Raw genomic sequence first — 26,594 nt, forward strand, 5'->3', positions numbered from 1 at the left:
ACTTCAAATCGAAACATATCCAGACACTCTGAGAAGATGGAAATCATTATATCTTCTTGCCATGATTTAGATAAAAGTATCGTAATACATACTAGCAAGAAAAATCTAGTAAGGTTATTAAAGGGCATAGATCTGGGAAGTGCTGCAGCAAGCTCACTAAAGATATCTGCTTGCTGTTCAGAGACAGCAGCATGACAAAGCATCAGGTTAAATATAGTATTTGAGATAGAAACATCTCATAGTGACAAGAGTAAGCAATCCATGCCAGCAAAATGCAGTCGTTAAATCGCGTGTGCGCATCGCCAGGGACAGGATGCGGCATCTCCAGTCTGTCCCAGAGCCTCTCAGCAGGCAGCACAAGGAAAAGGCTCCCTCTCTGAGCAAGAGCACAGTTTCTATGTTCCGTGGCAAGGTGAGCCCCGAGATCCCTCCAGCAGAGGGGAGTGCAGCCTGTGCAGCAGGAGAAGGGGAGAGCTTGGCATCTGCACCATGTCTGGGACAAGATTCCATCTTGAACAAGTATCAGTGAAAAACACCACGTTCCTTCTTGAGTCTCTTGGAAAAGCAAGCTGAGGTCAGCAGGCTTTCAGAGAGGGAAATTTGGAAAGAAGCTGCTGCTAGATGAGACTATTGCTAAAGGTCAGTTCCCTGCTTACAAAGATTTGCAAAGAACTGGATATGTGTTTCTGTTCTCATCTGTTTGTTTGTGGAGCCAAGTGAATGCTCGGATAATGTGTTAACAGACTCCTTTGCTAGGTCTGATGCATGGCTCAGTCTAACTCTGCTCCTCCTGCTTTCTGCAGAGCATCTGCACCATATACTTTTGGAGGCACAAAACTTTTGCAAGAGTTTTTGTCTCAGTGATAGATTTGTATTTTCCTTTCAGTAGCACTGAGCATGTTTTAGAACTTCCCTCTGAAAAGATAGTAGATAGCAACACACATTTTTAACTCCTGACCTTTGGATGTAAGCAGGTAAGCATCTCAGTCCCAGCACAGCCTTCCCAGAGAGCAATGATCTGTGTCACCACTACAAATTTTGCAAATCGAAAGCCAGACAAACATGAGAGAGCCGGGCACAAATGCACACACTTGCACCACTTTCTTTGCCAGTCATCTCAAAAACTGATTCTCAAAACGCATTTGCTTTAATATTGAGTTGCATTCTCTTATTATTACTCTTCCAAGATCACATTTATCCATATCAATCACCATAACTGCCACACCATAAAGAAACTCTATTAGAGTTATGGCCACTTAGATTTCACAATTCACTGCTAGAAAGAGTATTTAACAAAGTGTAAGAGTTGCCTAAAATCCAAGTGTGTTTAGGAAAAAGTGTCTTTATCCTTGGGTTCATTTCCTTTGGAAACTTGAAAGGGAATACGAAGAAACTTTCCACCCTTCAGGCTCCTTGAACTGTGCCAGGAGAGGTTCAAGTTGGATATTAGGAGACATTTCTTCTCAGAAAGAGAGGTGATGCAGTGGCACAGGATGCCCAGGGAATGATGGACTCACTGTCCCTGGAGGTATTCAAGAGCTGTGGTGATGTGGCACTGAGGGACGTGGTTATTGAGCAGTATTGGTGGTAGGTGGGCTGTTGGAAAAGGTGACCTTAAAGGTCTTTTCCAACCTTAATGATTTGCAATTCTACAATCCTATTCTGTATCCAGCACCATGTCTCAGGCCTGCCTTGTCTGTCTTCCTGACTTGGGCTCAACTCAGCCCTTTGCAAGGCTCCACACAGGCCTTCTGATTAAGTAAACCAGGTCGTTCCCAAGGGAGTGCAGTGTCAGCAGATTTGCACACCAGCTGCTGTAACTTCAGTTTCATTTTGCTCTGGAGGAACTGGCATCTGATCCAGTGCATAAACATGTTTGCCAGACTTGTTCACTGGTGAGGGTAAGAGGAATTGACAGCTCTCACAAAAAATACACATCAGGAAAGCAAGGATGCTATTAATATGGAAAAGGTAGTAAAAGTAATAAGCCATATGGAAGAGCTACTAGAGAGAAATCAGGGTCCATCAGCAGAAAAGCAGAAGCAGCACAATTTGTTCCTCCCTCTCCAGACACGGGCTCTGATACTAAATTATTGCACCACAAAGAGTTATGTGGCTATTCCAAAAGTGCTTAACCTTCCTTAAGTTCAGAGCACATTTTAAGTTCTATTTCGAACACAGCTTATGGACTGGGATGCTACGACTCTTGGAGTCAGTCCCAGCTCAGGTAATACAAAAAAAGTTCCCAGAAATGCATTTGCAAGTCTGTCCATTACATAATGTCCAGCTTGTGTGCACAATAGGTGGGTTTTGTTGTGGGCTCAACTACTTCCCATGTTTTAATAAAATGTTCATCTTGTCCATAGGATATCTGTTTTCAGACCAGAAAGATAAGTGAAGGTCTCTCCCCTAGTTTAAAATTCAGCGTTCTGCATCATGTGCTGTTTTGGATGCTGCTTACCACGTGGTAAGAGCCCGTGTTGAGGGCAGATGCTCTCATTCCCCCAGCCCTAGGCAGGTAGCCTGGAGAAAATGAGGTGAGATTCCTGAAGCCACCAGCAGACGGGTTGCTTTGGGCAACCTGATTTCAACTGCTGCAATCCGAGAGATAAAAAGGGCCATTGATTTCTTCCAAGGTACACAAGTTCTCATCTTTTGAAAGCCCTCCCCAAAATGTGGCTTCTCAAGGGGACCAGCCATGACACACATAGAATCACAAAATCATTAAGATTGGAAAAGACCTTTAAGATCATCTAGTCCAACCATCACCACCCTGCCCACTAACTCACATCAAACCTTACCTTGGGACAAAGAACAGTGCACTGAGCATATCCTGCCAGAGTCCTTCCTCAAACTGCTTCCAAAGCAGCTGGTGCTGGATGCTGACAAGAGGCATATCAAGACACAACAACTGCTCTGTGGTTCATTTGTGAGCCTGTCAGCCAGCGACATCCTTCTTCCAATTTCCTCTCTGAGCAGCCGTGTAATTCATCTGGTCTGTGTGCACGCTCTTGGCTCATCTGCCATCCACCAACAGAGCAGGGACAGTTTGGAGGACATCTGTTCTGAGCACATTGGCCTGATGCTGAATGATGGAACTAGTTTGTACTGACAAAGACTGACTCTTAAAGCTTCCCAGGTTGAAGACTAGCAGAAATACAAGAGGCAAAATTGTCCATGTCAAGCAAAGGGATAAAACAACTAAATGTTTTTACTCCTTTACACCAAATTGGCAGTGAGCAAATACTCACCGGGTTTTCCCTACAAGCAAAGCACTTCATTAAGCAGATCAAAGCCCTTCCTGGATCTCAACAATAGTAGGGCTCATTTCTGAGTAACACATCCCATGGAGAGGTCTCCTTGCAGGCACTGCAGCAGCCAAAACAGGATTAGCAAGTGGTGGAAATAAGCAGAAATCTTCACACTTCTGAAAGGAATAGCTGCTAAAGTAACTCACAACGTGCAAAGTGTCTTCACTCGGAAGATTCCTAAGCTCAGAAAAAAAAAAGGCTTGCAGTGGAATCCCACACTGTCAAAATGCCATCGCTTTTAAGGACAGCCTTTGAACTTGTTAAATCACATTTCACATTCTTGTTCCAACTCATTCAGGGGCACATGGAAAAAAACCTGACTGCAAGACGCCTTGTACTTGGTCTCTTGAGATTATATAGGAGGAAATAGACTTTACTGACTCAAATATACTGCAGATATCTCACTGCTGTCTGTCCTTGTACGCTATTGTCATTATCCTTTTCAGAAACTAGAATGGAGACTCCAACCAAAAAGAGGGTCCCAGCAGGTCTGTTTTTGTAGTATCATATGACACAGCCCCCCTCTGAACAGCTTGAATCTCAATAGCAAAAAGGAAAACATGCAGGGAGAAAAGCTAGTTTTTCATAGGTATACAGACCAGATAGAATCATTATAGACCTGCCTGTGTTTTGCAGCAACACGTTCTGTCAGTGACAAATTCTAGGGGAGATATTAAACAAACACCTCTTTCTCACCATATTTGCCCACTATCTTAGCCATAGTGATGGCTATGGTGGCTATTACTGTGTTAAATAACCTGTGATAGACCAACCATTTATGAGATTTCTAATTCAATGATTGATTGACTGATTGATTTATTGAAGCATCTTCTGGAAGGGAGTTCTGCAGCTTCATTATGCAATGCATGAGAAAGGATCTTTCCTTTGGAACGGTGTGATATGTATTTTTTAATGAGGGACATGAGTTAGTGGGGAATATTGGTGCTGAGTGGATGGTTGGACATGATGATCTTAGAGATCTTTCCCAATCCTAATGACTCTATGAACTGATCTCAGTGCATTTTGCTGTTTTATTCCCAGTCATATCTGAGCACTGCTTAGAAGAGCATTTGCCCAAACCTATGCTCCCAGATCTCCTCTTTCCATTCATGCATTGCTCCCATGATGTTTTCTGAGACAGTGCACAAAGGTATATGCCATGTGTAAGTCTGACGCACAAGTGGGATTTATACAGTGGTATAGCAATATCGTTCTTTTTCTCTATATCCTTCCTATTACTCACATCTCACTTGCATTTTTGACCATGCTGAGATGTGAATTGATGTATTCAGGAAGCTATACACAATCCTTCACAAATCTTTGAATCATAGAATCATAGAATAATTTGAGTTGGATGGGTCATTAGGTCAAAGTCCCCTGCAATGAACCTACACCTACAGCTCGATCAGGTGCTCAGAGCCTCATCCAGCCTGACCTCATGTGTCTCCAGGGATGAAGCATCCACCAGCTCTCTGGGCAACCTTTGCCAGTGCTTCACTACTCTGACTGTAAAAATCCTCTTTCTTATATCCAGTCTAAATGTCCCCTCTTTTAGTTTGAAACCATTTCCCTTTCTCCTATCACAGCAGATTCTGCTAAAGAGTCCGTCCTTTCTTATTGCCCACCTTTAGATACTGAAAGGGCACTCTTAGGTCTCCCTGGAGCTTTCTCTTCTCCAGGCTGAACAGCCCCAGCTCCCTCTGCCAGTCCTAGTAGTAGAGATGATCCATCCCTTGCATAATTTTTTGTGACCCTCCTCTGGATGCACTCCAACGGGTTAGTGTCTGTCGTTTCATCTTTGTGAGTGGTACCCAGTAATTTAGAGACCAGCCCAGGTGTAACTCCATCTGATTTTTCCTCCTTCTTTATCAGTGATGCAGCTTTAACAAACAGCCAAACATGTTCATTTTTCAGAGCGCTGTTCAAATTACTGATGTCTTTATTCCGATTCCTTCTTAGATAGGAAGGAATTATCTGATTAGTTTCATTAAAATCTGATTAGTTTCATCAACAAAAGCTTCTGTCCTTCAGCATCTGTCCTTGCTCACATCCACAGATGTGGGAAAATGAAAATAAATAAATAAATAAATAAAATAAAATCCCAGTAATTCAAAGCTTTTAATTAAGGGAAGAAAAAAGCATACAGTAAAAGTTAAAAAGGGAAGAGCAAAAGAAATGGCTGAACTGGGAAACATATGTTCATTCTGAGGAGACGCTCAGGCTGATGCCAGCAGCACACCGGCTGCTCCCATGCTTGTCGCAGTACCATTTGACTCAGTTCCAGGCATATAGGAAGCTTTAGCAGGATCACAGTGCAGTTCAGCTCTGCAAATGGAGTTGAAATTATTGAGAATCTGTCATTGCTTCCAGATGAACTTGAAGAACAGACAAAAAATCTCTTGGATGTTTTAAAACCGGCATCCTTGAGTTTCTGGCAACCTTAAGAGTTTCGGCCGCTAAGAATAACTATATGAGTTTGAAATTATAAGTTTAATCCGGAAAACCCATGTATACTTAGAGCGAAGGCTAGAATTTAGCTAAAAGCATGACTCCATTGCAAAAACTGTAGGGTTTTATACATATATCTTTGATTATCCTGCTAAACTCACATCTGAAGAGATCACATCTTCACATCTGAACTGGCAAGGATAACGCTGTGGGCGAAAAAAAAAGCTGTATTTGTGGTTGCTCGGCTATCCAGTAGGACAAATGTACGGTCATAGACATGCTGGGCACCAGTGCCATTTATTTGGTACCTACCCTCTAAAACAATCTGCCTACATGTAGTGAATGAGGAGGTCTCCTGATAACTGCCAGAAATGTGCTCTGCTTTGCATACGTGGTCAAACTTGTCACCAAAGCCCCCAGTTGACTACAATCACTGCAGGTACCTTCCCATCAGTGTAGACAGATGACAACCAGGACCAACACTGGATGCTATGCAGCAGCGTAGCCAACAACTCCAGCTGACAGAACATCAAGAATTAAAGGGCGCCCACTGAAACCTTCAAAATATGGCCTTAAAATGACTGAAGTTATCTAAAAGCCAGCTGCTCCAGCTTTTCTAGCAGGCCTTAATATGTCACTATACTCAATAAACCATAAAAACTAATTCTTTCAACTTTCATTCTTTGGCATCCATCCATGTATCCTCAGCTGCTTGTGCTATTTAATCTCAGCTAAGGAGGCTGTGGCACAGCAGAATTATTAACCGAGGATAATTGTGGGTAGTGGACAGGCAGGGAGGCAAATATAAAAAGTGCAATGGCTTTGGCAGCACAGGGCAGGGATATAAGCAATGGTGCAGGCTCAGCCAGCCAGGTTTTCCAGACTACAAGTGACCATAGGATTTCACATGTTGTAAGGGACCTACAGGAGTCACTGAGCCCAACCCACGGCTCCACACAATACAATCTCAAATCAAACCCTATGTCAGGTGCTTTACGTTGTTACAACCCTCCACAAGAAAAGTGAAAAGAAAAAGATTCTGGGGACAGGCAAAAGTCCTGCTCTGTTTGAGACCAGTAATAATCACAGCATCACAGAAAAGTTGAGGTGGGAAAAGACCTCTGGAGGTCACCTGGCCCAGCCCTGCTCTCAAGCAGGTCCACCTAGACAGCTCCAGTTGTGCTCTGAGTGCAGTCAGCAGGCAGCTCAGGGCTCAGAGGAGCTCTGGAAAAACAAGTGTTACCCTGGTGACTGGCAGAAGGTATTGTCCTTGACAATAGCATGTAGGGGAGGCTGTTGCATATCTAAAGCTCAGGCTGTCCTTCTTAACTGTCAGAAAAGGCACGGTGGATTTTTTTTTAATTTCCAGCTTTCCAAGCTGTTATTTCAATGGATAACCTGGCTAGGAAGGTGCACCAGCTTCTTGTGCTGTTATGCAGACCTCAGCAGAACCCAAAGATCCATTGCAAAACTGCCTCAACTTAGCAGTAGGACCACTCATAATGACAGCAAGCCTGGGAAAAGGAAGACCCACTTCTACACTAATATGCTTTCTTGGAAACGTCTGCCTTCCCCACACATCACCTCCTGGGGATGATGCCAGGATGAGAATAGGCATTCCCTGTGCAAGGATGGAGTCATGGTCTGGGGCTGTACCACACTGTTTCCAATGCCATTCATTTGAACTCATGCTTGATGTAATATTTTTCATGTGTTTGTAAGCCTGTCAACACCAGCTCGCTCCAGCCACAGCTTATACGCATCTCCTTGGAGAGAATGAGGACTTCCATGCTATTTTGCCAGTGTTAACCTATTTTCCCTGCCACAGGCAGAAGGGAAGGGAAAATAGTGCCTCTGGCTGCCCTCTGCACTCTCCCTCCCAAATACAGCTTCTGAAGTCCCCCTCGGGCGGAGGCTCAGCATGGAAAATTTTAGCTCTGTAGGTGATTGTCTCAGAAACTTACAGGGAAATGAAAACAAAAGGCATTGACTGGAAAAGTGGTTTATGACCTCAGTGCCAGTGAATACTGCTGCAGCCCAGAGCAGGGATCACTTGTCACACATTGAAATCAATCTTTCTTACAGCACTCACAAAGATTAATCAAAGACCTTGGAAATGTCTGATTTATAGATTATGTATTCCTAACGAGCATGTTTTTATTATTATACATCAGAGAACTTCCATTCAGATGACACATAGCAAAACTAGAGGTGTCAGATACTTATTTTTGCAGTCACTAGTTGTAATGTTATTAAACTATCCAAAGACCACCTTCAAGAAGAAGAAAAAATCCAAATGAGTTAAAACGAATGCATTAATTCATTCATCTGAAGTACTGTTCCAGGCCCCCGGCACAGGAAAGACATGGAAGCTGTTGGAGCAGGTCCAGAGGAGGACCACAAAGATGCTCAGAGGGCTGGAGCACCACTGCTATGAAGAAAGGTTGAGGGAGTTGAGCATCTTCAGCCTGAAGCAGAGAAGGCTCTGGACAGACCTTATTGCAGCCTTCATGTACTTAAGAGGAGCTTACAAGCAAGAAGGGGAGTGAGTTTTTAATGTGTAGATAGTGATAGGACTAGGGGGATGGTTTTGAACTAAAAGAGAGGAGATTTAAATTAGATGCCAGGGGGAAATTTTCACTCATAAAGTGGTGAGGCACTGGCACTGCTGCCCAGAGAGGCTGTGGACGTTCCATCCCTGGAGGTGCTCAAGGCCAGGTTGGATGGAGCCCTGGGCAACCTGAGCTGAGGAGGGGCAGCCCTGACTATGGCAGGGAGTTTGAAACCGGATGATCTATAGGGTCCCTTCCAACTCAAGCCATTCTACAATTCTATGATTCCACAAATTCATAATAATCACTGCTAAAGTATCAGGTGATTAATCTCTGTCTACTTTGCCTTTCGATCTGGAATATTAAACTAGCAGAAAAAAAACACAGTGCACAAGATTAGGGTGTCTGACACTGGGGTATATCTGGAGACAGCTCATTCCAATGATAGAAATACCTGGCATTGTGCCTCTGCCTCAAGCAATAGTTTTTAGTTCCATAAAAGAATATATATCAAATTTGTGGTCTTGAAAATATAAAGAATTACTTAATAATTGAGGTAGGAAAGAGGTTGTGTTCCAGCTTGGGTGAGGTTGCTCCAGGCTGCATCCATATAAAATTTGAGTGATTCCAAGGATGGAGATAATACAATCCCTACATTTCTCTGTTCCAATGGAGGAATCACCCCTAAGGGGAAAAAGGATTTCCTAGCATAATTTCTTATTTCCCTCTGACTGACTGCAGCATTCCCTTTTTTATACTTTGAGAAAAACATGGGAATGTTGGGGTCACTTGCTGGCATGGTAAAGGCTGGTGCTGAGCCTTGACCGAGGATCTTTGGGTATCAGTATTGATTAGCAGTATTGGGAGGATGACAGCTGACTGCGAGGGCTGAGATGCTTTGAGATGTTGTCTCTTGAGCATCTTTTCCCCACTCACAAATGCAGGATCAATTGTGGGTGCAGGTGGTTCGCTTCTTCACCTAGGGCCAGGCAGCTCATACAGTTCTAAGGCCCTAGAAGCCACCATTTCATCCACTCACCATAAAAGCAGTGGCTAGGGCATGTCCAGCCAGTACACAAAGAAACAGCAGGCAAAAGCAGCTCCCTCCTTTCCCTTTCTGCCTTAAACTAGGAGTGGATAAGGCAGATATTCTTGGGAAAGGAAAAAATAATAATAAACTAAACTATTGATCAGACATGCTGTGTGGGACTTCTGCCCTGGCAGCCTGAGGCTTGGCTTTAGACATCTGAGAGCAAGCAGGAAATTATTAATGTTTATCTAGTAATGATACTAACTGTATATTGCTCCATCTTGCACTGTATGAACTGTATTAACAATTTAAACTGGCAACGAGTTAACTATGAGCAGTAGAATCCAAAAGTAAGAAATTCCCTCTTATCCCCTGTTTTCCTCACACAACTGGTGAAGTGGGAAGGCTCTCACGGAGGCTCAAGCAATTCTCATTTGCCCTGAGCTGGGGCAGGAAAGCACAGGCTCAGGGTGCCCTCAAGCTGTGTACTTGCAGCTTTATGGCCCTGGTGTTTGTGCCAGAAGCTATTTAATGCTTTTCAGGGGGCATCAATATGCTTAGGCTTTGCACTTCAGTTTTATAGGCCATGAGATGCTTCAAAAATGCTTCACCTTTGTAAGGCTTATCAACCAATAGTTCTCTTCCTCTAATATCTGGCCACATTCACACGCAAATTACCTAATCCCAGCCATGCTAGCAGTTATGTTACATCCTTGCATCACTCCTGGAGATCTTTGCAGCCACAGAAAGGAAAATGTTAAGCAGGGATTTTAGTTTTGCCACTTGCCTTCAAGTTCATGCATCATCTCATCATGTTTAAACACATGCTAGAATTTACCAGCAGGCCATTTTTGGACATATTTTTGGACTTAGGTAAATGGTAGAAACGCTTAATCTTTTCAATGTGCAGCAGGGTCTGGGATGAAGAACTTCCAGCACAACATGAGGCCAGGTTTTACAGCCTCTGGGAGCCAACACTGCATGCTACGAGTCTGTGCCAGCTGATAGGGCAGGAGAGAGAACCATAGGATCATAAAGGCTGGAAAAGACCTCTATGATCACTGTGTCCAAGTGTTGATCCATCCCCACCATGCCTACTAATCATGTCCCTCAGTGCCACATCTACCCTTTTCCTGAGCACCTCCTAATATCCAACCTGAACCACCCCCCATGCAATTTGAGGCCATTTCTTCTGGTCCTATTGCTGTTACCTGGGAGAAGAGGCCAATCTCCACCTCACCACAGCCTCTTTTAAGGTGGAATGTAGAGAGTGCTTAGAGATCTCCCCTGAGCCTTCTCTTCTCCAGGCTGAACCATCCCAGTTCCCTGAGCCAACTGACACATGGGGAAAGTGTGAGCTGTAAGAACATCTTTATGGGGCTCCTCCAGAGATGCCACACCCTCCCACAAGGATCATGCCTGGTGTTGTCAGGATAGCATGGATCTAGTGGGTAACACCGGCTATGGATAAAAATACTTCTTCCCAGCAAAAGCAGTTTTGCTGGATTTAGACTCGTTAATTTTAGCAATACTCATCAGTGTCTCTTCATTCTGATTACAATGTTCATTTCTGAAAGCACTGTTTCCACATTGCTGATTAATGTTATCAGACCAACAAGCTGATGAACAGAAACGAAAACACTCAGAAGAAAGGTTGTCAAAATCCCATCATCTAGACAAGACTGCAGAAGCAGGGGAGCCCCTCAGCTGCACTCCTCCTCCCACAGCGTGGAAAACTCCTTTCGTAATCCTAGAAGGATAAGGGATTCCCTGGGCATTTGCTGAGGCAGGGACATTTGGGCAACTCTGGGTGGCCCTGCTAGAGCAGAGGTTGATGCAGATAGCATTCAAAGATGCTTTCCCACCCTAATGATCCCACAGTTCTATGTTGAAACTGTGGACTTTCTGCACCTAGTCCAGGTATCTGTGGAGCAACGTGTTGTTTTCCATAGGAAACTGTCAGCATCACCAGAGAGAAATAATTTCCTGCACTGCCCTTATGTGTTGGCTGCAGAACTGGCAAAGACGTGAGGCTCAAAGTGGTTAGAGCAAAAATGAAAGTATAGTGACACTAGATTTTGGTGGTATGTTTGGAGATCTCCCTTGGCAATCAGGATGGGAAGACTGGAAATAAAGGGGCTGCCTGACACAAAATGTTCCCTTACTGGTAACCACGTGCTTGTGCTTGTGCTGCAGTACAGAGGTTTCCTGGCTTCCTTCTCACAGTGCATCCAAGGCATACTATGTTAAATAAAGCGGCTCATTTTAACAATGCATGACTTGTGCCCTTGCCTCCCCGCCCTCCACTTTAGGCAGATATGATGTATATGGGAGAAGGGATTGCTGCGGGGAGCTCTCTGCAGACTCCTATGGCATTTGTCAAGTAAATGACAGCGCTATCAGCACTAGGACTGATCCTGACCAGGTGTAAACGGTTGGAGCCACTTAAACCAAGACGTTTCCAGGAAAACAGATAAATCAAGAAAGAATGGCAGCAGGGTGGGGATTTTTTCTTTTTATTTTCTTGGCAACCAGCAGTTTCTTTTTTTCCAGCTGTGGTTCACTAATTCTAGATGACAACCCAAATATTTTCACTGAAAACAAAATTTTCAGGGAAACCCTCCATCTCTTTTACTTTGTTTCCAAAAGCAAAACTTTCCTTCAGCAACGCCGCAACCAGCCTTAAGACGCTTCTGGATCCTCAAGTTGCACCAGGGGAGGTTCAGGCTGGATATTAGGAAGAATTTCGTCTCAGAAAGAGTGGTGATGCATTGGAACAGGCTGCCCAGGGAGGTGATGGAGTCACCACCCCTGGAGGTGTTTAAGGAAAGGGACATGCTTAGTGTGCAATACTGGAGGTAGGCAAATGGTTGGACTCATTGACCTCCAAGGTCTTTTCCAACCTTAATCATTCCATGATTCCATGATTCACTCACTTCTGCTGGTTGAGAGTCTGGCCTGGTGGGATGTGGGGTTTCTAGCAGAGGACTTCAAAACCATCACATCTCCAATGCTTTAAATAAATGAAGGCAGCTGTCTAAGCCACATGTCTATCCTAGCCAAAATATTGCTCATTCCAAGTGGATTTGCTCCTTTATAAATCGTCTACAAATAATTTAAAAAGCAACAGTGTTTCTTAAATTATCTTATCAAGCTCTTTAAATATTGAAATGCATAAAATATTAATGTTTGGCAATTCAGTCCTGATTGCTGCAGTACTCTGATCAGCATTTGAGCCATCTTCTGCCAGTCCTAGGATACAGAGGGTCCCATTTAGCCCTTTTGTTTGTGCTCAGCTCCAGGGGCATTCTTTGCAGGAGGAAAATAAGGAAGCTCAGAGTGCTGGGAGGACTTCAGCAGGAGTGGAGTAAGGAAGGAGTCAGGTATGAGCAGAGCCAACATGCAATGCTACATGCACCACCTAAGCATGCTTCTGGTTGCAGGCATGACCTCCAAGTCCCTCAGCACAAGAACCAGGAGCATTCACGGTTCATCCTCCAGCACTCTGTGGAGCAGGCTGCCTCAAACTGCAGGCCTTGCTGCTGCCACAAGGCTTGTAGCCAGACAGATAATTTGGCAAGGCATCAACACAAGGGTTTTGATGGAGTCCCTCCTTCCCTGCTCTCATCCCACCACTGTGTTGCAGTGGGGATTCAGCAAAACCAACGCATCCTTCTGGATTGCATCAACTTAAACTAATCAGGGGAGGTTCTGTCAGAAAAATGTTCCACTGGAAAATTTCTGACCAGAACTAATTAGCATTATTTTTTTTTCTATTAGCTTTGTCCTGAAGGCATGGTAATATATGTCTTAATGATGGTTAATTTATCACTTAATGATGGCTAAGAATTGGACACTCCCCAGGTTTTAAGTGTTTTTGCTTATCCTGAACAAAAAAGACTTGCTCACTTGCAGAGCTTTACATACTTAACACAAGGAAAGAATGGCTGCCCGACTTTCTTGCACTTTACCTGGGCATGGGCCCAGCTGCATTTTAATCAGTTTGCTTTAAGAAAAAGAGGGAATTGTGGATTTTCACTTGCAGTGCAGTAAGTTCCAAGTTACTTTGGAGTCAAGTCCTGTATACGATGAGAGATGGATCATGCTTGAAGGGTTTCTAAGATAAATGGTAATAAAAATAAAATAATAAAAAAAAAACAACAAGGAAAAGGGGAAGACAGAAAATGACCCAGAAATTCAGAATTCCTTTCTGTTCCTCTGCCATATGACTGTATCCTAAGTTGAGTTAAGGATAATTTCAGAGGTGAGAGACCTCTGGAGGTCCAGCCCCTGCCCGGAGCTGGGCCGGCTTCCATGTTAGATCAGGTTGCTCAGAGCTGCATCCAGCTCTCGCAGCTCGTAACACTGCATAAGCACACCTGAGCAGCACATCTGAACGTGTGAAAGACGTCAGCTGCAGCCTGTTCCTCCAGCCTTCCTCCCCAGCAAGCCTTTCATTTGGAACGGCATGCAAGCCAAATGCAGAATAACAACTCCCTGGCGGTCTTTGGGAAACGGCTGTGAATGCTGGGCATATGGTGCAGCTTTTGCTGCAGCGAGAATACTGCTACAGGGTCTCCCAGGAAAGCAAGCAGCTATATTTAAACCATGCTTGTGAAACTCGCATTGATATTCAGAAGAGAGGCTTCAATGCCTCTTTGGTGGCTTGAAACTGCAGCACAGACAGGGTTGGCACTGAGGACTGAAGGTGTCCATAGGGGGACCAGGCTCAGTAAATGAAGTCTGACCACCCTGCTCTGGCACAGGCACCAGCCCTGCTCCCAGGCCTGAATTCCTGCCATTCTGCCTGATGCTGTGCCAGGCAGAGATGCAGATGTCTTCTGCCTGTCTCACCCCTAAAGTTGGGTTTTCACCCCTTCTTCTGCTTGTTTTGGGGAAGATAAGTGGAGTCAATGGGTGTGAAGGGCTGAGGTTTTTTATTTCCATTTCCTTGTGGCCTGCTGGGTAGCTCAAGCATGTTCAGCCTGCGGGCCATGCTGCATGTGGGTCATGGGCCATTGATCAGACTTGGCTGGACTGGATGGTGACACTATTATCTATCTTATTGATTCTGCTTTAGAAAAATACCTTTCCTCTTACCATCCACATGCCCTGACACCAAGCTCACCTCTCACACTGGGGACGAATGGAAAAGGTCCAGATGGAAAATATGAGCAGCTCTTTGGCCAGTCAGGGTAGAGAGCTGAGTTCAAAGCAGGTGGTGTCACTCATAAGGGCGATGACATACGGAGGCTGTACTGAAGGGCAGGACATAACCAGAAAATTGACTGCTCCTCTGACCTTTCGGTTCCCCAAACCCTCAGTGCTGTGTCATCATCTTATTTTCCAGTACCCAAAGCAACATATATTTTTCTTAAGTTATGTTCATATCTGGGTTTCAACATTTCCTTTACAGAAAAGAGAACCTTTCTGAAATGAGTTGAAGCCAAAGGTCTTGCTTTTCTTAGCCCATTTTGGTCAACTCTACAGCTTCTTTGGAGCAATACAATCACAGCCAAGAGACCTGGGAAACTCAGATAATGTCAGCAAATGGATCCTTTTGCTGCCTGCTTCATATATCCAACCCACATGGGACTTCTGCTTAATGTGGGACGCAGGAGTGTGCTCTTAGGGCATGGCATGCCAGACAGAGTCATAGAATCATAGGAAAAGACCTTCAAGATCATCAAGCAAGATTGATGATGAATGTCAGTGAGTGCTGGCTTTTTCACATTGAGGAATTCAGTTCCACACCTTTCTCCATACACACTTCCATGTCAGATGCCACTGTGTCAGACTGCCCCTCTGCTGCCATCTGTCACGTGGCAATAAAATGCAGTGGGATATCGGTGGGAAGGTTCAGCCTCTACTGCCGTACTACTGACATCTGCCTCTGATGCTGTGGGCCAGCATAATGAAATAAGAACCATTACTTTCAGAGCAGCCCTTCTGTGGTTGGTTTTCTGACCTGTGGCATGGTATTCCCCATGTTAAAAAATTGTTTTGTCCGGTATCAGCCCTTTTTGAATCAGAAACCTGGTGAAATTGGAGGGGTGGGAAGGAGAATGAGAAGTAATTTAATCATAACGCATCTGCAAGAAGCTTCCAAACAACAGCTTCCACTCTTTGGTGCTTCAGGCACATCCCATGGTAGTTACTGTATTATCAGAGGAATGCTTCCTCCTGCTACTGCTGCTAATCTGGGAGCAGTCACGTGGCTCTTCTATAATCTCGCTCTCCAAAAAATTTGACTCTTAACCTTCCCTTGCTGCAGACATGATGTATATTGCATTGAAATGCTTCCAAGTAATAAACATTCAAAACCCTGACCTACAAGCAAAGCAAAGAAACAACAGCAACAAAAAGATATTTCTGAGAATAAAGTGCATGAACTTGCAGAAAAGAGTGAAGAAAAATCTACTTGCTCCCACTTAGGAATCACTTTGGAAATAACAGCAAAAAAATTTAACCTGGGGAGAAAGAAAAGAGAGAAAAAAGAAAAAGGGGAAAAGATGGGAAGGGAGGAAGAGGAGAGGAAGAGGGAGAGGAAGGAAGGAAGCACTTTGGAAATGGAAGGAAGGAAGGAAGGAAGGAAGGAAGGAAGGAAGGAAGGAAGGAAGGAAGGAAGGAAGGAAGGAAGGAAGGAAGGAAGGAAGGAAGGAAGGAAGGAAGGAAGGAAGGAAGGAAGGAAGGAAGGAAGGAAGGAAGGAAGGAAGGAAGGAAGGAAGGAAGGAAGGAAGGAAGGAAGGAAGGAAGGAAGGAAGGAAGGAAGGAAGGAAGGAAGGAAGGAAGGAAGGAAGGAAGGAAGGAAGGAAGGAAGGAAGGAAGGAAGGAAGGAAGGAAGGAAGGAAGGAAGGAAGGAAGGAAGGAAGGAAGGAAGGAAGGAAGGAAGGAAGGAAGGAAGGAAGGAAGGGGGGGGGAGGAAGATAATTAGTGGAAGGGAGGAAGAAGGAAAGAAGAAGCAAAGAGGGGTACAAATCAAATTGGGGATCTAGCAGAAAAGATTGTTATTTATTTATTTCTGCTCATTGATGTGCCAGGTGAAACTGAAAGCTGCCAGATAGCTTCTTTTCGACAGCTTGAAGTTACTGTTGGGAACAGATCCATGTATGGAAGCAAAAGCAGAAAAGCATAGATAAGCTGAGATCCAGCTATGCAAACCATCTTTAGAGACACTTAAAGGACAAGTACCCCAGCTCCTTTCTTTCTGGTAAATTTAGAGACACTATCATATGAGGTCTTTTTTCCATTCTGCTGTATCCACAACTGCTGAGACTCAGCTGGGGTAAGTGAAAATGGATTCAAGCGTTTCTCGGGAATAATTGGGGTTTTGCTTAACGTGGCATCCTGAGAAAACCCGTAAATCTGGTGCTGTGGGCTGGCTCCTGTAGCAGCGTAGCAGTTAAGTTCAGAGTGAGGAACGTGACATGTAGCAGCTTTGTTGCTGGAGGGACAGAAACTTTCCAAGTGTCTGAAGGAGACAAGAAAAAAAATATTCTTGGAAAACAAGCATTTTATCACTCCCGATGTGGGCTTTCAGGACACCTCATGCTAGAGTTTCAGTGCAGGGTAGGAGAGATCAGCTGTGGCTCCCAGTGCCTGAGCACTGCCGTGTTACTGCTTAGAAAATTCTTCACTACAGTCAAGGGGCTTTTCTCTTTTGGTCTGCCCTACTTTCGCTTTGAGACGTCCAGTTTGACGTGTGGGTTGAGCTGAGTGGACATTAGGAAAAGCATGTTGTAAACGGCTGCTGTTTTTCTTGGCGCACGGAGGCAGTTTCTCAATGTTTCTCTCCAGATTCGAGGTTGATTACATCCTGTGCAAGGATTTTTGGTATGGCTTGAACTGTCACTGCAGCGTGGTGGAAATCGACCCCAGTGAAAACAGCTGTGCGTTATTGTGACTATTTCCAAAGCACAGAAGTAATCGCTCTCCTTCAGACTCACAGGGAAACTCTTTGAGCTGGGCACTGGCAAAAAGAAACAACAGAGCATACCCTTGGCAGAAAGGCTTTCTCTACTGAAGTGTTTTGTTAAACAGAACACACACACACCAAAAAGACAAAAAGAAAGCAAACCAAAGACCAAACTCGCCACACAACCATCCTCTCGTAGCCTTGGCTTGAAATCTTGTTGGTTTGGGGCTGTACAGTTTAACATGAGATTTTTCTTTAGACGCTACAGAATAGCATCTGTACATGGTTCATGTGCTTTCAGGTGTTAAAACGCGCTATTCATGCTCCTGCTGCAAAGTGCCAGGTAAAGCTTTCTCATTTTTCAGCTGGTTGATAGACTGGAAAACAACAGGAGAGCGGGTGAAGTGAAATTATACAGAAAGAGCTGCGTATAATATCAGGAATATGACTGAAATTGTCGGAGATTTCCAGAGATACGATGACAGATGATCATAAAGGGAAATTACTAGACCACAAATGTCATAAGCATTTCCATTCATGAATGAAAATGCTTTCCCTTGTTGTTACATAAGGAGAATATAATGGGAGCGTTCACTTGAAACTCCGTAGTAAAGCCTGCTGCCGAGAGGGTCTGTGAGCGCAGCCCTGGTTTCCCCTTATTTAGCAAGCATTTCTATGGACATTCCCACAAGCCTGGCTTTCACACTCACTGAGCTGCTTATCTTCCCTTCGCCTGGTTTCTTCTCGTGCTGGAAATATTCACAATTAGGCTGCAGCTGAGCTTTGTCTGTGCCATACAAACTTCTTTTCTTTACGACAAGTACCTTTCCAGCACTCATCGCCTTTCTATAGAAATGCAAGCACGGAGATGAATCCTAAACTAAATGGGGCCAGTAGCTTTTTAATTACTATCAAGCCGCTAGTAAACAACCCTTTATGCTGCTTTTACAATGAAGGGACACTCGTACACTCCTCACTTACTGAGATTGCTTTCATTGCCATTGGGTAGAGCTGCACCGAGACCTTGAAAATGACCTCTCCTTTGTGTCCCCCTCCATCAGCAGCAATACCATACAGACTGTTTCATCCCTAAAATTTATTATTATTACCGGCATGTTAGCTGTTATAAATATTTACTGTCAGTTAGTCCTGGGTATTGCTGGTGTTTGTTTGGTCTCTTGTGTCTCATCTAGAGCAAGTGAGGTTGTGTTGGCTTGGTCCTAAATGCAGGGTTTCTTGTGGGAACGGACAGTTGTGCTGTGTAGTATGCCCAAGAAGAGACAGACCTCAAAATAAATCACATGGAGGAGTGCTATGCCATGAAGTCACTCAGCAAGGATTTTGCAAACTGGCTCTGGCTTGCATCAGTCCAAGTGCACATCCTCCTCCCTTCGACGACTTCAATATTTTTATGGTGATTCCTGAATGATGGAGTTTGGAAACCATCTCTGTCTTAATGAGTCAGAAGATAGGAGCAGATTCTGGGGACACTCTGGCAGGCTGATTTGCTATCTAGCCAGATACTTTTTATTGCCTTTCTTCTAGGGAAAAGGGTTTGTAAGATGTGTCACATCCAAGCCTGTAAGGAGAAGGAAGGAGTGACCATTCCCCATTGAAGATGTACCATACAAAGTCAGGAAGTGTTTTATGACAGTCTTTACAGGATGGCACTGTCTCTGGTTTAACAAAAAAACTGATGTCTGAGGAATGTAAAGCTTCAAAAATCTTGTGGAAAAGTGCAGCTGTCTTCTTTGGTTTTCCTGTACCCAGAACATGCTCTCATTTTCCCTACTCTACATATTCAGGATGTGGGGCAGTAATTGACATGGGTGCTTGGACACCATGTGGTGGAAGGGGCTTGCCTGGAGGTGGTACCCAAGCCATGTGTGTTGGAGAGGACCTTGTTGTCACCAGTCATTTAATCCTACAAACAGAGGGAGATTTTGTTATCGTCCCCCCTCATCCTCCAGTCTCCCATGTGCTGCTATGGGGGGAGGCAGCAAAATGACAGCCTTAAGTAGTGGTGTTGTTTTCTGCCAATTTACAAGCAAATCAGGCAATTTCTGAGTTGACACTCAGTTTTTAATTGATTCTTTAAGGAACTCTGTGTTATTCTGGCTCTACATTGAGAGAAAACATGGCAAATCAATGCAGCATGTCTGGAGGCCTTCAAAACTCAGTTTATTCTTATCTAGGGCTCCAACTATTCCTGTGATCTAATCGCAATTGTATTCTTACTGCGTGGGGTCACTGCAGGGCAAAGCTAAAGTTGTTTTAGTTTCCATTCTTCATCATATTTGGATTTCTTTTGCATTTAATGCTGAACTTCCTTTGAGTTTGGGATGTTTGCTCTTAGGATATTTCCCAAATCCCTGGAATGTAGAACCCTGACCCTGCTAACATAAAACGCAGGTTTCAGTTTCTGATCTCTCCACCTGGGCCTTCTCCAGACTCTGGAGAACTCCCCATCAGTTTATTTGTACAGAAACGTGGGCAGAGATAGAAGGGAAAGCACTCACGGAACTGGGATTCGGGAAAAAGACAACATTTCAGTAAAGCAGGAAGATACCTGCCCCATACTGGCTTGAGCTCAACTCTGCTTAATGATTCTTAATGGCTTGTATGGGAATATCCAAAGAAGACAAGCATGCTAGAGCTTCTTCTATCAAAGAGTTCTGTTTGTGTACAGATTTTCCCCCACTGGACTGGAAGCTTCAGTGTTGGGACTGTTTTAATTCCCATGGGAATATGCTATATGGAATGAGGTGTAAAGCCCTTTTCCTCTCCTCAGTTTCCCAGTGCTTTCAAGCTCTTCCTTCATCCTGTTCAGGATGTTTCAGCAGAGGTTTTGTCCCTGGGATGTTTCCCAGGTTGTCCCGCAGACCACAGCATGCCCTGGAGGTTGCAGACTGATCCTGCATCACACCAGCACACATTTCCTGTCCTTTCAAATAATTGTCCTTCCTCTCACTCGAACATTGACTTGGCTTGTTTTTCTTTTTCCTCTTGCATAAGCAAAAGCAGGGAACTAAATGAAAATGTGAAAAATGGATAAATAACAAAATACATTACATGCAGGAAAGCATCCTGCAAAGCTGCTGCCTTTCTATCCTCCCACCAAGACTTCCTCGAGTCTCTCTTGGAAACCTCTGCACAACAGATGTTTCTCTTTTGCTTTCTTCTCTGCTTTGAGGTGCAGTGGATACAATTCTTCTACAACATGATTGGACCAGGGTTTGATGGACCAGTCTTATCTCTTGCCCTGTAACCTCTTCATCCTTCCACATCAGTGTGCTTTGAGATCCATGTCCGAAATGCAAGGTTGAATCTTCACACAGGGACCACAGAGTCCATCCCTTCAGGACAGCCTGCTCTCATGCTGGTTCCCAGCTCCAGTGGTCACCATATCCACACGATGGGATAAGGAAGCAAAGCAAAGCAAAGGTGACGTCTTCTCTTCTGGCAGCCAATTCTCAGCTCTTTGCTTTTGCTGCAGTTTGGCAAGCGTGATATTAAAAATGCCCCCATGCTTTCTTTTTGGCTTACAGAAAGGCTCCAAGCAGAGATCTTGTGCTTCTGAGCTAGATGCAGCAATAAACATTTGGGTTTGCTGCTAGTGCACTGAAACTGCCAACATGTATACAGTAAAAGTAAAACCCTTCCTGTGGCCACAGACCACAACATGCTGGCGATTTGTGGTATTATCCTGTTATTCAGTGAGTCAGTGTCACTGCTGAGAGATACGCTTGGTCAAATAAGTTGCTAACAATAACACTGGATGTGAGAGACAAGTGTTTGTTTTACTGCGGCATAACTTATTCCATATGGTCCCTTACAGCATGCTAAGTCACTTTGGCCTGCCAAATATTGTTCCAAGATGACCTCCTGGATTTAGGCTGCTCTTTTGGAGCTTAGCTATTCGAGGAACGGCTCTGCAAGTATTTTCTGTCCAGGGTAAGTGCCCGATTCAGAAGCAAGACAGACGCTCTGGATTGCCCCAACTTGAGCTGGATAAGTAGGTATTCATTTTGTTGACCATCCAGAACAGTGGCAGCTTTTACTGCTTTGTTGACTGCTAAAACAGCTTTCAAATGTGTCACGGAGTTCTATCTAGAGCTCACTCCGGGACAGTGTGCACAAACCCAGGGCAGCACGAACAAAAGCCCCCCCCCTGATGTGGAATACCAACACCAACCAAATTGCAAAACCATAACAAAATGTTAGTCACATGTTATACCAGTGCTCTGGTATAACATCCAGAAGCCCCATCCTGACTGAGGAGATAATATAGGTTTAACTTCTTAGCATATGCCTCCTCTTCACATCTTTCAAAATTGCAGCCTAACCAAATCTTTGTGGAAACAACCTAGCAGGTCTTCCAAATCTTATTGATAGTGTTAATCTGTGGGCAAAATACTGTCCAAATACAGATGTACACCTGTGAAAGGTGTCCTCCTTGCACTTTGGCTATATTACTCGAAGATTTAATGTTAAAAAAGAAAGAAATAGTCGCAGCACCACAGCAGATCCTGTGCTTGTGCTGCTGCCACATTCTGCAATGGACCCAGTCCACAGAACTGCTTGGGAAGCAAATGCATTCTCTCATTTTTAATCTTTTTGCCACTGACCATGGAAAATGCATGCTCCAAGAAGCATCTCTCTCCACAACTGAGACATTTACCCTCTCTTCATGAGCTGATTTGATTTGAAGTGAATTCTTAAGAACAAAAACAACCGATATTGGAGCACTTTAGAACTGTGCTGATAACCTCATCATTCCCCTGACATATGACAGGTCTGCATCCTAACTTCAGTGAAAGGGTTAATCTTGAAGGTTTGCTGCTGTGACTGTGAATGAAGCTGTCTGTTAGCATATGGAGGAGTAAAGCATATACATACAGACCTTGCATATTTCCTTATAGAAAAGGAAAAAGCTCTGCACTGGCTATCAGTGAAAATCTGCTTAGTGAGCAATTTTCTGTCTGTTTAGCAACCAATCACTGAGTAAGATTCAAATCATGAGTACTTCATAGCAATTAATCATTCTTTTTGTAGCTGCTTGAAGATCCCCATTTTAAATCCCCAGAGACTCACCTGAAGATCCATAATATGGTCACAGTCCTTGCATTCTTAGAGGCCAGGGTAAGCCTCTTCCAAGTACGCCTGGTATGTGTTAAAATGCCTGAGGATGCACCACTGTGCTGGTGCACTAGAAAACCTTTGGCCTTTAGCAATGTAAAGGTATCCAATTTAAATGTTCATACCTTAAAAATAACCAGGCAGTCTATTTTTAAAGCACGCTTTGATGCGCAAACCTAGAGGAATGCTACAAAACAGGACAAGTTTGTAAGCATTTCAAGATGTGCCACTACTCGTGTTTCCTAGACATTTTCTGTCCCTGTTAATAAAAATGTACCCAATTTTAATGTTCTTCTCTTTGAAACAGAGAGTTTGATTATCTTGAAACATGCCTTGATGTATGCAACCTACAGAAACTAACAAGACAAGTTGGAAGCCTTTAACCTTAATAAAGCTAATGTTTCACCATGCTAACTTGCCGCCTACATCCTGACCTGTAGCTGCCTTTCTTGTCTTTGGAGGGGATTTCATGTGACGTCTGTCCTTGCTTTTTTGACTGTGACTTGTGCAAACACTCCACTCGAGCCAGTTCTGCCCTCCCAAAGCCCTCACCACAATGTGTTGGGCCCTGTGAAGAACCAGAGAAAGGCCTGGCTGACCTCAGACCTGGCTGATACAGCTCATTCATAGTGCTTTATTTTATATTCTTGTTTTGCCCCTTTGAATCTCCCCAGGTTCTGCTTCTTTATCAAGTTCAGCTCCTCCCAGACAAGCTATCCATCCATCCATATTTATTCTTTCCTCACTGGCCCTGGTTTGCTGACAATCTACACTTGTTTGCTATTCATGATATGGTTGCCTTGGTAATTTCTACTTCAGTCAACAGTTAAGCTGGTGGTCTGCTTTTGTTACGCTTGATGTTTCTTCTCTGCCATTCTTCACCCTGCTGTCTAGTTAGAGTAGCTACTGGTCAAGGACGGTCAGCTGCATAGACATTGTTCCTCTGCTTATTCCCAGTAGGGTCTGGTAGCTCCTCAAACCATTTCATTGCAACACGCCTTAACTCAGATACCTGCATGGGCATCACTTGGCTCTGGGGAACAGCCAGCTATCCCTCATGCTGCAGCTTGGGCAGGGAATTTGTCTGCACACCTTACATATTGCTGTCAGAAGGACAGGAGGGAGAGTGAAGGATTTGATAAGGATTTGAGGCAGGAGAGATATTCACAAAACAAGTCTTTCTGTGTCACCAGCTCCTGAGAGCATCTGGGAAAGCTTCAAGCACAGAAATCATCCAAAGAGGTTGCTAAGAGAGGTAAATGATGCGTGTCTCCTGATTGTTCATCTGCTCATCACCTTCTTTATGAAATGATGCTGAGAGCTGGGCTGCTGACACCTGATCTGAGTGCAAGAGAGGTTTGCACATTCGATCTTAAAAGCTTTCCATGACGCAGACTTCTCACTCTCTGCAGACAATCCAGCTACCCACACCATTGCTCTCATGGCTAGAAAGTTTTTCCTTGCATCGAACTTGTTTCCCTAGCTGAAGATTAACCTCCTGACTTCTTATCTTATCAACAGTGGGAGTGGGAAACATCTATTCCTTCAGATTTATGAGGTTATGTCTTCTGTAGACTTGACAGTCTGCATTCCTTCAGTGTTTCCTCTGGGATCACATCTTCTAGGTCTCTCACTTCTATTTATTCCCACCTTCCTGATGCCACTGATCATGTACATAGAGCTATTAACTCTGGAGTCTACTAATGCAAGTAAAATGCCAGATATTGTTAACAGCTCTGGCACAAATACCAGAAATACCACACTGATATCTTGAAGATGCAGGACCCAGAAGCTTTCTAAGTGTGTGTGAACCACATGGAAGGGAGATGAAGAAGAAAAGCCCAGGTGAGGTAGGAGGTGAAGCAGTAGTTTTGGTTCAGAGCCAAGGCGTGTGTGAATCCCCAAGTCTCTGCTCTGTTCTGTCTCCCCAGTGCTGCACATAAGTAACAACATCGCAGCAACCTGTGTTCTCAGATTGACAACTATGTGCAGGAAATTGTCACCCGCTGAAGAGATGGGAGCACCCATGGGAGAGAAAGAGTTTGAATAAGCAGAAATGCAGAGGGAAGAAGCCGGGTCTTGCACAATCTGCGTTAGGAAACATCTGTACGCATGTGTGCCTTCGCACACCCACCCGTGTCCCTTCTGCATTTGCAAACCGAGGAATGCAGCCTCACAACCCAAACTGCTTTGCCAGAAGCACAACTTCCCATAGGAGCTGTTTTGCACAACGGACCTGGGGTCTTCTAACCTTGATATGGTTGGCAAAGTACTATCTCCTGGTGTTTAAAAGCATTGTGCAATCTGGAAAGCTCTTCAGCTCCAAGCAGCTCTGAAGAGGCTGCGTTTGAAATTCCAGTTGGAGAGCAGGCTGGTGTGTGGCATCACAGGGAATTTGGAACGGAGAACACAGTCTCACATACAGTGTAGTTTCATTTCTTCATAATCCCCCAGGGAAAAAAGGAAAAAAAAGTCATTAGGTTATCAGGAAATTAAATCTGGTTTCTTCTTTGTTTGCATGCTCTTCATGTGCAGGGCTTCAGTTACTACGTTTAGAACATGAAGCGTAGCACAGAGAAGATAGGTATTTCTGGTCCATGCATCTTCAGGGGTGTAAAAGAGAGAACACTTCTCCAAAACAGCAAGATAACATATCAGTAGTGGTCCCTGTTCCCTGAACTTGCATCTCAGGATCCCCCTGCTTGTGCAGCATGGGTTAGAGCCCATCCATTCAAGTTCTCCTTTAAGAGAAGTCATTTCTCCTCCTCTTTCCTAATGGGCTTGGGTTTTGCGAGGTGTTCCAGCAGCTTTCTTGGCTTGGAATATATAAATAAAATATAAAGAAGGTGCCTTGATGCAGCTGAGGTCAGTCACTCTTCACTTTTAATGAAAAGGCCTCTTTTCCCTGGAGTATGCAGCCTCGCTGGCAAACAGATGGTGCTGAAGAGGCCAAATTACCTTCACAACCAGGGGCCACAGCCAGAGCTATGCACTACATCTGATTTGCCCTGGCGCTCCCACTGATGGCCATGGGAGCATGGCAGGAAGATCAAATGACGGATATGGTCTCGTATGACACTGGAGCTGCCAAGGAAGCATCATACAGTCTTCAACTGGCAATCCGTGGCTTTCCAGATCTTGCCACATTATCTCAGTGCTTGTACTTTTGTTGTTTCTTGAAGTCCCAGCTGGCACATTGCAGTCCTGCAGCCCCTTGCAGGAGGCTGCTCTGGAGGCACCAAGTCCCTGGGCTATTGCTTTCACTGAGAAGCACTCTTTGACTGACCTTGCCTTGCATCTGCATTTCCAGTTCCTGTATTCTGCAGTTTTGCAACAGCAAAACAAAGCTGGTTTTTTTTTCTTTTTTCTTTTTTTTTTTTTTTTTCTTGTGGGAAAAGATGCTAAGGGACAGGCAGTCAAGCAGGGGACATCTGGTCCTTCATTTTACAGTGACTCAGGCTAGGAGGCGGCTTTTGGCCTGTGGAATAGGGACGAGAGTGAGATGCTGGTGCTGTTGAGACAAATGACAGCTGCCAGAAGGCTTTAGAGCTTCTACCCCCCCAAAAAAAGTGAGATTCTGAGGCTGTGTTCAAAGCGTGCATCTGGTTTTGTGCACTGGATGTTTGCGAAATACGTGCAGCCCCTAAATCTGTGCCCTACAAGTTCTGCTTTCTGCTCAGCCACATGGCAGGTTTCCACATCCAAGGGTTCAGTCAGGCCAATGGACCCCTGCCATGTGTTCAGACCTTCCCAGGACCATCAAGATTCAGACTGTGCCATATGCTGGGAAATAGCTGGGCAGACACTGCCTGGAGGGCTCAAACAAAAGTATATGAGGTACAGTGTAGAGAACTGCCTTTCCTGCTCCTTACTGTGCCCCATTCCACCCATCATGTCTCTAAATGCCTGATTTATCCTCCACCCAGCAAAGGCAGGTGTGAAGGTGAGACTGAAAGCAAATGTTCAACGTTTCAGGAAACAATGCCTAGGAAATATATTTTCTGGAAACACAATTCATAGGGATCTCCAGGTCTCTGCCAAGAACAGACAGAGGAGATCCAAGGGAAGGTTCAGTGGGCGCACGTACAAGACTGCTGCAGGGAGGAGCGACGACAGATGGATGGCAAGCCAGAGGTGACATCCCATCTGCTCCCACAGGATCTCCCTGGCACCTCCTGAGGGACTCAAGGAACACGTGG

General features: G+C 44.4%; 1 protein-coding gene across 7 annotated transcripts in view; it reads left to right on the top strand.

The window, feature by feature from the left end:
* Positions 1–499: 499 nt before the first annotated feature.
* The window catches only part of SLC8A1 (solute carrier family 8 member A1), a 113,284-nt gene continuing 87,189 nt past the window's right edge, over positions 500–26,594 (top strand). For 3 of the 7 annotated variants that reach the window (XM_015857026.3, XM_085542824.1, XM_085542826.1), the window contains exon 1: positions 16,512–16,626. The gene's annotated coding sequence lies outside the window, so the exon portion shown is untranslated. Of the gene's footprint in view, positions 640–16,474; positions 16,627–21,094; positions 21,211–26,594 lie in introns of those variants that run through there. The other 4 variants (XM_085542828.1, XM_085542823.1, XM_085542827.1 and 1 more) reach the window with 4 other exon arrangements.

This window comes from Coturnix japonica, chromosome 3, assembly GCF_054131305.1.
Source record: "Coturnix japonica strain WE chromosome 3, WE-NBRP24, whole genome shotgun sequence".
Lineage (NCBI taxonomy): Eukaryota > Metazoa > Chordata > Aves > Galliformes > Phasianidae > Coturnix > Coturnix japonica.